Source organism: Lolium rigidum, chromosome 2 (genome assembly GCF_022539505.1).
Source record: "Lolium rigidum isolate FL_2022 chromosome 2, APGP_CSIRO_Lrig_0.1, whole genome shotgun sequence".
In the NCBI taxonomy this organism is placed as follows: Eukaryota; Viridiplantae; Streptophyta; class Magnoliopsida; order Poales; family Poaceae; genus Lolium; species Lolium rigidum.
Genome location: NC_061509.1, coordinates 248,877,075 through 248,890,570, shown reverse-complemented (window position 1 = coordinate 248,890,570; position 13,496 = coordinate 248,877,075).

The window sequence follows — 13,496 nt, the reverse complement described above, 5'->3', positions numbered from 1 at the left end:
TTTATATCATAATTTACTGTTATTCATTGATATATTTCATATTTAGAGGTGATACTTATGTTATTTCATCTATTTTGCATGTTTCATGATTATTGGAGGATCATTCACTGGAGTCAGGATTCTGCTGGAAAAAGCACCATCGGAATGCAATATTTCTGAAGATCAGCAATTGACGGAAATTACACCGGGGATCTTATTTTTCCCGAAGATGAAGCCAGCCAAAAGGAGGAGCTGAGGAGGGCCACCATGGGCCCCCCATAGGCCGACGCGGGCCCTGGCCTGGCCGCGCCGCCTTGTGGGGAGGGGGCCCACAGCCCCCTTCGGCCGCCTCTCCTTCGCGTACTTCTTCGTCCCGAAAACCTAAGCTCCACAGAGTCGTCGCGAGAAGTCACAGCCGCCTCTGCGGGGCGGAAAACACCAGAGAGAAAAGAGCTCTCCGGCAGGCTGAAATCTGCCGGGGAAATTCCCTCCCAGAGGGGGAAATCGATGCCATCGTCACCGTCATCGAGCTGGACATCATTGGGATCATCATCAACATCATCTCCATCATCATCACCGCCATCTCCACCGCTGCACATCGTCACCGATGTAACATCTAGGATTGAATCTTGATTGTTTGATAGGGGAAACTCTCCCGGTATTGATTTCTACTTGTTATTGATGCTATTGAGTGAAACCATTGAACCAAGGTTTATGTTCAGATTGTTATTCATCATCATATCACCTCTGATCATGTTCCATATGCTGTCTCGTGAGTAGTTCGTTTAGTTCTTGAGGACATGGGTGAAGTCTAAATGTTAGTAGTGAATTATGTTAGGTAATATTCAATGTTATGATATTTAAGTTGTGGTGTTATTCTTCTAGTGGTGTCATGTGAACGTCGACTACATGATACTTCACCTTTATGGGCCTAGGGGAATACATCTTGTACTCGTTTGCTAATTGCGGGGTTGCCGGAGTGACAGAAACCTAAACCCCCGTTGGTATATCGATGCAGGAGGGATAGTAGGATCTCAGAGTTTAAGGCTGTGGTTAGATTTATCTTAATTACTTTCTTGTATTTGCGGATGCTTGCAAGGGGTATAATCACAAGTATGTATTAGTCCTAGGAAGGGCGGTGCATTAGCATAGGTTCACCCACACAACACTTATCAAAACAATGAAGATTAACCGGCTATATGAAGCGAAAGCACTAGACTAAATTCCCGTGTGTCCTCAAGAAACGTTTGGTCATTATAAGTAAATAAACCGGCTTGTCCTTTGTGCTAAAAAGGATTGAGACACTCGCTGCAATTATTACTCTCGCATTTTACTTACTCGTACTTTATTTATCTGCTATATCAAAACTCCCTGAATACTTGTCTGTGAGCATTTACAGTGAATCCTTCATCGAAACTGCTTGTCAACACTTTCTGCTCCTCGTTGGGTTCGACACTCTTATTCATCGAAAGTACTACGATACACCCCCTATACTTGTGGGTCATCACGGCGTTGCGACAGTGACGGTGATGGCGGTGTAGGAGAGTACTACCGCGGCGACTTGCCACCAGTCTTGGCGAGATCGGCAGAGTGGAGGGGCTTCTATCGCCGAGCTTCAATGTGTTGTTCAGTAGACAGCAGCTGGGCGTACAGATCATGTGCCGACATGGGGACATCATGATCTTCAGCAATCTGCACAAGGGAGTCATAGTCCTCGTCGAGGCCACCAAGAACAAAGCGCTGAAACTCTTCCGGACATAGAGGCGGCTGACCGCTTGAGGTGAGGGTGTCGGAAAGATCCTTGATCTTGGCACAGTAGGCAACCGCCGATGAGTCAAGCTTGTGCGTGTCGGCGAGCTGTTGGTGGAGCTGAGAAGATCGCGCCGAAGACTGCGAAGCGAACGTACGCTCCAGGATCACCCACGCCTCGGCCGAGGTTTTGGCGAACATGATCATCGCGCCCACCTCCGGGGTTGATGAAGAGAGAAAAGCCGACAGGAGCGCTTGATCTTGCTGAATCCATGCGGCGAACGCCGGAATTGGCGTCGGAGCACCACCTTCAGTGGCGGCGGGGAGAGTAGAAGGGGGACATGGCAGCGTCCCCTCAACATAGCCATGGAGCAGATTGCTCCTGATCAAAGAGACCACCTGAGCCCGCCAGAAGAGGTGATTGCCGGCGGATAGCTTCAAGGTGATGAGATGCCCAAAGTTAATCGGGGCAGAGGTGGTGGATCCAGTGGTGGGAGGGATGACGGTGGGCGGCAGGGCCAAGCCGAGCGACAGAGAGCTCGTTGACCCAACTGAGGAGGAGGCGTTGGAGGAGGTGGTCACCATGGCGATCTAGGGTTTGGGTGGCGGCGGAAGACAGAGAGGAGCAGCGGAAGAAGGACCGAAAAATTAGGGTGATACCATGTAAACGTATGAGATCTATAGGAGGAGATGCTTGATAGCCTCATGGCTCGGCATCGTATCATATATATATTAGACAAGATACAGAGTTTACATTACCTACGTAAGAGGGGTACGTGACTTAGAGACCTAGTCTACCTAAATAGCATTTCCGAGATATATATATGTAAACTATCAATAATGATTATATGAATAGGGTTCATCTTAACATTATCGTATCTAGCAACAATAAAGAAAATTATAAAACTAATCTCAGTCCTCAAGTCTCAATATTCAATATGAATAGAGTTACAACCCTAATCTTAGGAAAACTGAATATCTCTCTATGCAAGGGGGGGTGATGGTGGAGTGGAGGATCTCGAAGAAGATCTTGGCGTAGATTGAAGAGTGAGTACTTCTTCTCCGGATCTCTTCTCTCTCTACTCTGTTGTGAATGGCGGCACCTCTAAATGGAATTTATGCATGTTGCCTTAACGAAAGTTGTGCCTTTTGGAGAGATGAGGGCACCGGCACATGGTACGGCGGGACGGTACGACAACGCTTGGCCATACAAGTGCTCGTTAAACTCTCCTGGGATGCCGATTGAAAAATGTCCAATCAGGAAGTTGCTTGATTTCCTCCAAACTCCCATAAATGGTTTGACTTCCTTCGTAAAGCGTACTGTAAACGAAACTCATATGGAAAATAAGATTTCTTTGTTTTCAAAATATTTTTTTAGATGACACGCGAAAAACCATCAAAACCGAATGAAATCCAATATAAAACACCTGGAAAAACTCTATATTAATGGAGCTATCATTATCATATATAAATATCCTAATGCGACCATAGTTTTGGTCTAAAATGATCTACTCTTAACTTGTTTAATTTTTTAATCCACAAAAAGTATATGCAGATACTTTTTTATGCACATAAGTAATTTTTTTCACAACATAATCATTTTCCGTTAATATCAGTATAAAAAGATTCCACCGTCACCGACATGATGCAACAAAATGAACCCAACATCTAAGTGCACAAAAAAATAGGCTCAATTGGTGTGTCTACTATGAAGGATAGGATGAAGTTACTTAAACCAGAATACTTATACAGTTATAACTATTACTGCATCACTCGGGTTATTTTTCTCTGGGAAGGCACTTAGATCTACTAATGCGACCATAGTTTTGGTCTAAAATGATCTACTCTTAAATTGTTTAACTTTTGAATCCACAACAAGTATATGCAGATACTTTTATATGCACATAATTAATTTTTTTACAACATAAGCATTTTCCGTTAAAATCACTATAAAAAGATTCCACCGTCACCGACATGATGGAACAAAATGAACCCAGCATCTAAGTGCACAACCAAAAAAAAAAGGCTCAACTGGTGTACTGTTGTCTACTATGAAGGATAGGATGAAGTTACTTAAACTAGAATACTTATACAGTTATAACTATTACTGCATCACTAGGGTTCCCAGTATCGTCTGGGCACTATTTATATAATTATATTGTACCCTGGTACTCTGAATTCGGAACATCTTTGAAGTGCATAAGTTGTCATACTGCACTGTCTATGCACATGTGTTGATGAGATATTTTGCGCTACATCTTTTTTTTTTTTGAGTGGCGATATTATGTATTACCATTTACATGGTACAGATGGCGTACTCTCTGGGACTGCGGTGGCACCATGGGATAGATACTACTCCTATAGGAGCCAAATCCTAAACACACTATATAGCACCATTGCTGAGTGGGTCTTAGGCGGGATTCCAGGCAGGTGTTCCATGGAAAAAGTGGCCTGGTATACGTGCTAAGCATTGGTTCCAAACCAGCAACCAAAGCTGTCTTATTATTTCCTGATTACCGAAACAGAGAAGGTGTGACGAAAGGGAGGGACATTTTAATCTATAAGCTCTACACGTCGAAGAAATTAAATTGTGACTTTTTTTTGTGACGTTTCATGCGAAGAACAAGTTGGTAGTACTAGTAAGTTTTGTGTCATGTATCACACTCAGCAATATCATGTGTTACACAACATGCATGTCACATGCATAAGTCGGACGTGATTTCCTACTCGTGCTGCTCCCTGCGAGCGTTGACCCTGCTATGACGGAGCAAATCATTGGGGCCTTGGGCGATGTACCTTTCATCCGAAAGCACACGCGCGCAGAGCTTTTGACCTGAGCCCTCAGGCGGCGGATCGGTCGGTCGGGCGGGCGGCTCCGCTGATCTCACGCCGGAGTCGGCCGTTGTGGAAGGACCCCCGCTCAGCCCAATCGTGATCACCACTCCCGCGCCACACTTGCAGTGCTTTAGATAGAATAATCATCTCTGCTCAAGTCATGCTTCTCCATTGCCACAACGAGTATCTTGTTAACGAAGTTACGAAGGCAAGTAGCTGGCTTAGCTAGGCAACCGGTCGATACCTTCCCGCTAATCTCAGTCAGGCTACCTTCGTTTCAAACACCAACAAACATGTGATCCTTTCGCTGGGAGCCATAGTTCAGACTTCAGAGTGCTGCTTCAGCGTGGACGTACGGCTCAGTTGCATGGATCACGGATGCTCCATCATTCTCGGTTCTCCACAGCTAACCTTCTTTCTTTTCATACGAAGCTATAAAGCTCCGGGTTCCACGGAACCGACTCTTTTTGTTCGAAATACCCGTAGGCAGAGACCAGCCAAAATAAATAGAAAAAGAAGAAAGAACCACAGCCAGCACCAAGCTATAGAAGAGAACATCCAGAACATCCCAAACCAGAAACTCTACACACTTGCAACCTGCCCCACTGACAAATAACCTCGTGATACATATTACAAACTGGAAAATGAGTCCTAGAAAGCTAGACCAAATTAAAGCAATATCCTTGGAGCAATCACCACCAGGATCCTTTCTCGTTTGCTTCAATCCATGCTTCGAACAACTCTGGTCCTCTGTGGAGTGCAAAGAGATACCACCCCCGCCTGAAGAGTATCAGCACCTGCTAAAATATCAGCTTTGTCTGCACCTTTTGAAGTTCCGCACAGTACCTCAAAGAGACAATCTCAGGTGAACGGCTCCGTTTGAATTCAAAGCAAGCTCATATTAGCTGCAGGGCAAGTAAAACATAGATGATGAGTGCCTTCAAGTTCATCACAAAACCTGCATTTGAAATAACCCTGCCAACCCCTTCTTTGCATATTATCTTTAGTATCAAAAATAGCACTACGAAATATCAACCACAACCAGATTTTTATATTTGGTGGCCTTTCTCAGATATTTAAAAAATCTATTTGCCATATTTTCATAAAGATTTTTCATACACAGATTTAAATGAGGAAACCCCATATTTTGTTAAATCCCAAATAGGCTTATCTTTGCCCGGACAAGTCTAAATTTTGTCACTCATTCTCCTTACTTGTTCCCATTGTTCTTCATCTAGGCCACCTCCTGTGTGAAAATCATCACATACCTCAAAAAGACTAGGAAAAGTTTTTTTCAGAGTTTTTTGGATGAAGTGCACAGCTAACCTGTGTCTGACCGTCCACACTAACCATTGTCCTGTCGTATATTGTCGTGGGATTCAGACACCACGAAATGGGGTTCCCCTTTGTTGTTCGTTGGTGGGTGCAGAGCGCGGCGAGCTCTATCGATGGGCGGGGCAAAGTTCGCAATCCTACAGAGACACAAGTTTTTTTTTACCTAGTTTAAGGCCGTGACGTGTGAAACCCTACATTCTGCAACTATGCTATATTTGGTGGATCTTTCCCGTTACAGTTTTTGTTCATATCTAACAATAATAAACTTAGAAAAAATTAGTCTTTTGGTTCCAATAGAATAAAGAAATAATAAGTCCTCTACAAATTACAGGTAAAGATCTCTAGAAAATACTACTACAAAACATGCTCAACAAGAGAAACGGTTCATACTCATCCATGAACTAAGATTGACAACATAGTGATGTTGAGCAAAGGTTTGCAAAAGGTAATTGGAGGATCAAAGGAGAAACATATTGTAGATCATTGATGCACTTGGACCAAGATTGAGTAGGGAAGCGATCCTCAAATATTTTTGGAGAATTTGGAGGAAGAAGAAACAAGAGAATGATTTTTTTTTATCTAGGGTGTTACCTCTCTCGTGCATTTTGAGTGGCTGCGGGCATGGTATAGGCGCGCGGACGGGTGGGATCACCCGTACTGGTGCTTGTTATGTTCAAGTTTGTCTTGGATAGGCGGATAGTCGATGTGGAATAGACATGCGGTACCGTGGTACATCCCCCGTATCGATGCCCGCCAAAAACGGCCGCACGGTACGGGCTTGGCTCCCGTACCAGCAGTCGTTAAAACTCATCGTTTATGATGAAAATTTTGTCGGTTTCTTCACGGTGTTGATGCGGTCACGTGGTACGGGTGGAGCCAGTGTACCAATGATCGTTAAAACTTCAGTAAATAACATAGTTGTTTTCTTCAGAATTTTCTCAAGGACATGTAAAGTTAGCTTGGTACATCGAAAGGACAAAAATAATTCAGCACTAATACAGTGATGATCTTCAAGGAATTTATAAATATAATTAGGGAGTAGATTACCTCGTTCTTCTCCTCTCCTTTATTCAAATTTTGAACACTTTGATTAACACAAAAATAATAAAAATTAACTTAAGAAATTTTATTTCACATGGGTTACCGCCCATGAAGCGCTTTGTTTTCGGTCGTTTAGCTCAACCTAAGTGACGATCAAATTTTTTTCTATGGGGACTCCAACCCCAAAGTAGTTTGCTTTCAAAGTGATGATCTTGTCCCTGTTGACCTTGTTCTTCTTCCTAGGAAAATAAACAACAAAGGGGCCACGTGATGATAATTCAAATCTCACGCTCCCTTCAGGTAGATTAATCAAGGCTTTAACAATTCATAAAAATGACCTACCATGAATGAAAGGTGCAATGGAATCCTCGGGCATGTCAACAATAACAAGATCAATAAGTGTAGGGCAATCTTTAATTTGAACAACTATATTATCTTTGATGCCGGCGGCTTCTTTAAAAGTGGAATCAGTTAGATGTAACTTAAGTTCGGTAATCATGAATGAACCAAGATTAACCTTTTTTTTTAAATAGGAATAGTGGAGACTCTGCACTAACATCATAAAGTGCATCAATTTCATTAGTCCCAATTTTTATGTTGATAGTTGGCTCAAAGATACCATCCAACTTAGCATGCATTTTTTTTTAGAAAATTCTGTATATTCCATCAAAACCACACGTACCTTTTAAGCAATTTGATTAATAAAAAATTGTACGCAGATCATTACCTCTTTCAATACGAGGGTTTTTTCAAAATGGTCATCTTCATTAAATCTTCGATGGTGTAGGTAGGTGAGGTAGCATTTCCATAGTCCAACTCCTCAAAGTTATCTCCATCCTAGTTACTTCTCATCATCTTCAAGTCTGCAACAAGGTTATGCTCGGGCTTTCTCGCCAATTTAGCAAGAAATAGTGTTTAACTTTTAGCAATTTTACCCAATTAAGACTTCACAATTTTAGTTCTATCTTGCATCTCATGTATATGATTTTTTCGTAACAACAACTTGCTTAGATAGTCGTCCTATAGCAGTTTCATGATTCTCGGTTATTTTAATAACAAGATTGGTATGCTTATTTTGAGCTTGCATACAAGTTTTGAGAGAATCTTCACGAGATTGGCGGCTGCCACTATTATTACCTCCATTGTAGGTGTTTGGAGCTCATGTAGGATTAGGATATGGTTTTTGAAGATTTGAGCTGCAACTTCTATTCATCCAAGCAGGGTAAGGATTGTTACGAATTATGATGTCTATTTCTTCAACCGTAGCATCTGTGATTGCATTACCTTGGGTTTCATTACCTGTAATCATGCATATAAGCTCATCTGTCTTTATAGTAAGATCTTCATTGTTTCTTTCAGCGATGGAGTTAACCTTTCTTGAGGATTATTATTCTGTGTGCCATTGTGAACGATTGTCTTGCATATTATTAAGGGCATGTACAATGGTGATATCTTAGCAGTGCCACGTAGGATAAATGCTTAGGTGGAGGAAAGAGAAAGATAAAAAAAGACTTTGCCTTCTCTTAGCTAAGAGATGATCTCTTAGCACAATCTCTCTCACCATAAATCTAGGATGTCTCGTTACAAAAGAAAAGACTAAAAAATAACCCATTGTACATCATGTTTTATTGTTATATCTAGATTACGTGGCAGGATTGAGATAAGACAGTCTGATCAACCATTGTACATGCCCTAAGAAGTTTGGTGGCTATGTCGATCTCATTTTCCTTGAATATTTCTCCACCTGCAATATCAAGCATAGACTTTAACATAGGGTCTAAAGCATGGCGAAATAAATGTAGAATAAGCCACTCTTCCATCCCGTGGTTGGGACAATTTCTTATGGACTCCCTTTATTCTCTCACACGCAAGCGCTAGTCTTAGTTGATTTTAATTCAGATCGCTGTAAAAACCCTAAATCCGAATGAAAATCGTTCATTTTCCTTTAATTTTTTGATCTTTGAGGGCTAATTTGGGGCCGGCGGTGCCCCGGTGGGATGCTCTAAGCCATGCATGAGTGAGCTAGTTAAACACGTGTACAAACAGAACCGTGCTCCATGCATACGGCGGCGGTCGTCGGTCCAACTTGCCGGCGCCGGCAACGCCGCGGGAAACGCGACCGAGAATGCCGCAACAGACGTACGGGAAAGCTGCACCAGCTGACGGTGCAACCACCCGGGGCCGGGCAGGTGCTGCGCGGAAAAGTCACCTGGTCCACCACTCAGACGTGCCAGGGGTGTTCATTTTCTTTTTTTGTCAAACAATGACCGAACAGAGCAGCACGACAGAGTTAGGTTACCGTGGAGGAAGAACAAGGACATTCTTGTCTTGATCAACGCATACTGTAGATACTTGGTTCCACGTGTTTCAACTTTCACATCGACCTCGAGACCGGTTACACATTCGTGTACGATCGATCTCCGTGGGAGGGAAAAGTCGCTACTAGCTGAATCGACAATCATTCTCTACTCGTGCTGACCGCATGTAATTGGGGTTCCATACATTTTTCTCATCCGAAAGCACGCGCAGAGCTTTTCGCGTCAGGCGATCGATCCGCGACCGATCGGTGTTTGAAAACGCAGGGCCGGTCGGGCGGCTCCGCTGATCTCACGCCGGCCGGAGTCGGACCCGCGTCGCGTCCAATCGTGATCACCACTCCTGAGTCGCGCTCGCAGTGGGTTAGATAGAATAATCATCTGCTCAAGTCATGCTTCTACATTGGCACCACTCGTATCTTGCTAACGAAGGCAAGCAAGTGGCTAACTTTGATCGATCGGCAACCTGTCGATACCTTCCCACTAAGTTCAGGTTAGCTCCGTTTCAGACGCGATCGAACAAACAGGTGACCATATCGCTGGTTGCTGTAGCTCAGACTTCCGAGCGGGGTGCTCAAACGTTCAGCTGTGGATTTTGTCCACAGCTAATACATATCCTGTTTAAACTGGCCTTTGTACTGCCATGTTAGAAAACCCGGCGAGGAGCACTGTCAGTTCTCTAGAAGAAGAGAAATGTTTGCAACCTTGGCTGTGGACGGAATACGGGGCCACGCTCTCCAGTTTGGTCCACCCTTGGTCGAGTCTACGACCAAGTACTCACAAATAAAGTGAGGTCGTTGTTTGTGTACTACTCCAACATATGTTCTTACCATTTCAGGGCACAAGATGCAGTTCAACAAATTTGTAATCAGATTCTTTTTTTCTGAAATGGAGGTACCTAGCATCTGCATCGGTCGAAAAGATGTATACGGCACTTTTATTAATTTATTCAGTAAAGATCGAACAAAGATCACACATAAAAAAAAAATCTAAAGGCAACACGTAACACAACAACGAGTGACGATTATGTCAGCAGGCCCTTATTATGTGCCCATAAGAGAAGATGGATGGGTGGGGGAAAGAGAAGAGTGATTCCCCTTCGATTATTTTTCATGCCCTTCATTGTTGATTCAGAGAGGCATGTAGGCTTTGTGAGAGTTCACCGTGAATATTTTTTTGAGTTTATCACCGTGGACTTATTTTTATTGCCCTTATTACTTCAAGGTTATAAATATTCATCCCTTCATTTTATTATGACATGTATATTTATTTTTTAATCACACACTTACGATTGAAAGTGGTGGAAACACAATAGATTTTTTCCTTTATTTGTATATTAAGACAACATCTATGGGATGGAAGAAGTATTATATAGTTTTTATCCTGTATATGTTAATTTTTTATTCTATAAATGTTTTAAATACTACACAAGGTTATGTTGTCCTATATACTTTCAATATTTACATACATTATATGTTTACCCGTATAACATAGATGTCATCAAATAAACGGTACGCCACGGGCATTCAACTAGTTAACTATAAACCAAAATCATTGCATACCTCAAAACATTGGAGCGCTCGTTCAGTCTAGTAGACTCTTAGCGCGCACCTCATGCACACGCTATAGAAGTTATCACCTCCATCAACCACTAGCCCATCTTCAGGGCGAAGATCTGCAGAATCCTTGCGAGGCTGCCATCGACGCCACAATGGCACCAGACAACACCTCCACCGTGCACGTGTCTTGCATCATGCGTCCTATGCCCAGGCTCCCCTACACATGTCGTTGAGACTCGTCGTCGATGATGCACAAGATAGCGGCACCATTCCACCTCCACACGTCTCCAGTAATTGTGTCCTCAAAAACGCGGCCCTCAAGAGGGAGAACGGCACTGAAAGTACAGCCAACGTCTTATTCGGGAGCCCGAATCTAGGATTTCCTCTGAAGAATCCTGATCAAGAAAATGGCAGCTGCAAAACGATTCCTTCAACAAGAAAAGGACGCCAAGAGGCGCTGCTATTGTCCGCCTCGATTTTCACCGGCAGCCGCATAATTCCAAAACTTGCACTGACTAGTCCGCAATGAGCCACCAACAAAGAGGTGCATGACATCTCAGATTTGTCCAGCCCCAGTTGAGCCCCACGTGTGGCGACGGCCATGCTTTGCTCGGTCGTGCCCTTAGCATTGACGGAGGAGGGAGGCGGGAGGGTTACGTGTGGGGCTGGCAGCGGTGGTTTAGGTTTTTCCCTCCTGCCACCTGTAGAAAGGTTATTGGAGATTGCACAGCACCAATAGGGCCGGCTGCTCATATATATATAGGCGGACACATGTACAATTACAGGTACAACCCTGAGAAAACACGGGGACCTATATCTATACAATATGTTACTCAACACCCCCCGCAGTCGAAGGGTCGGCACCGACACACGGACCGGAGCGAAACTCAGGAAAAGTCGTGGATGGCAATCCCTTCGTCATGATATCGGCAAATTGCTGAGACGTCGGTACGTGAAGAACTCGAACGCGACCGAGGGCAACTTGCTCACGAACAAAGTGGATGTCCAACTCGATGTGCTTGGTGCGCCGATGATGAACGGGGTTGGCGGAGAGGTAGACAGCCGACACGTTGTCGCAGAAAACCACCGTAGCCTTGTCAACAGGGCAAGATAGCTCGGACAGAAGCTGACGGAGCCATGTGCACTCAGCCACAGCGTTAGCCACGGCGCGGTACTCGGCCTCAGCACTGGAGCGGGACACGGTGGGCTGCCTCTTGGAGGACCAAGAGACAAGCGACGAGCCGAGATAGACACAGTAGCCGCTGGTGGAGCGGCGCGTATCCGGGCAACCCGCCCAGTCCGCGTCAGAGTAGGCGACAAGGTCAGTCGTCGTCGAGGGCGAAGCATGCAACGTCAAGCCGTAGCCCATGGTACCGCAGACGTAGCGGAGAATCCGCTTCACCGCGGCCCAATGAGCATCCCGAGGAGCATGCATATGCAAGCACACCTGCTGCACGGCGTCATCGGAGCTCCGGTCGCGTCAGTGTCAAGTACTGAAGAGCACCGACGATGGAGCGATAGAGCGGCGCGTCGGACGCCGGCGACCCATCACTGGCGGAAAGCTTGGCCTTCGTGTCGACAGGAGTAGGCGCAGGGTTGCAGTTAAGCATCCCAGCACGCTCGAGAAGCTCGTGGGCATACTTCCGCTGATGGAGGAAGAACCCGTCCGCACGTCGGACAACCTCGATGCCGAGGAAGTAGTGAAGCGGGCCAAGATCCTTCAACGCGAACTCAGCGCGAAGGCGGTCGGTGAGCTGTCGAAGAAGACCAGCGGTGGAGGCCGTCAGGATGATGTCGTCGACGTACAGCAGCAGGTATGCCATGTCGTGGCCGGTCCGGTAGACAAACAGGGACGCATCGGAGCGCGTGGAGCGGAAGCCCAGCTGATGCAGGAAGCCGGCGATGCGCTGGTACCAGGCGCGGGCGCTGCTTCGATCCATACAGGGACCGAGAGAGCAAGCACACGTCATCGGGGCGCTCGGTGTCGACGAAGCCGATGGGTTGCCGACAGTACACCTGTTCCTGCAGATGGCCATGAAGGAAGGCGTTGGAGACGTCCATCCGATGCACGGGCCACGCACGAGACGCGGCGAGGTGCAGCACTCGTGCGGATCGTGCCCGGTTTGACAACCGGGGCAAACGTATCCGTGAAGTCGACGCCTGGCGCGCTGCCGAAAACCGCGCACCACCCAGCGCGCCTTGTAGCGCTCGAGAGTGCCGTCGGAGCCGAGCTTGTGCTTGAAAACCCATTTGCCGGAGATGACATTGGCGCGAGGGGGCCGGGGAACGAGCTCCCAGGTCCTATTGCGCTGAAGCGCGTCGTACTCCTCCTGCATGGCGGCACGCCAATTCGGGTCGCGCAAGGCAGCGCGAGCCGAGGTGGGCACCGGCGAAGGAGCGGTCGCCGAGCCGGTGGCAGAGCCGGTCTGGCCGGCCTGGTGACCGGACTGGCCGGTCGACGGTCCGGTCTGACCGGGCGCTTGGCCGGGTCGGGCGCGGTGGAGGGGACGCCGCCGTCGTGCGGCAATATGCTGTTGCCGCTGGCCCAGAGGACATACTGGTCGGCGGGGTAGCGTGTAGACGGCCGCCGTACGCCTGCGCGGGCGCGGGTGAGCATGGGCGCAGGAACCGCAGCGACGGGTGGCGAGGCAGACGACGAAGAGGCGGCCGCCGCGGGCGATGG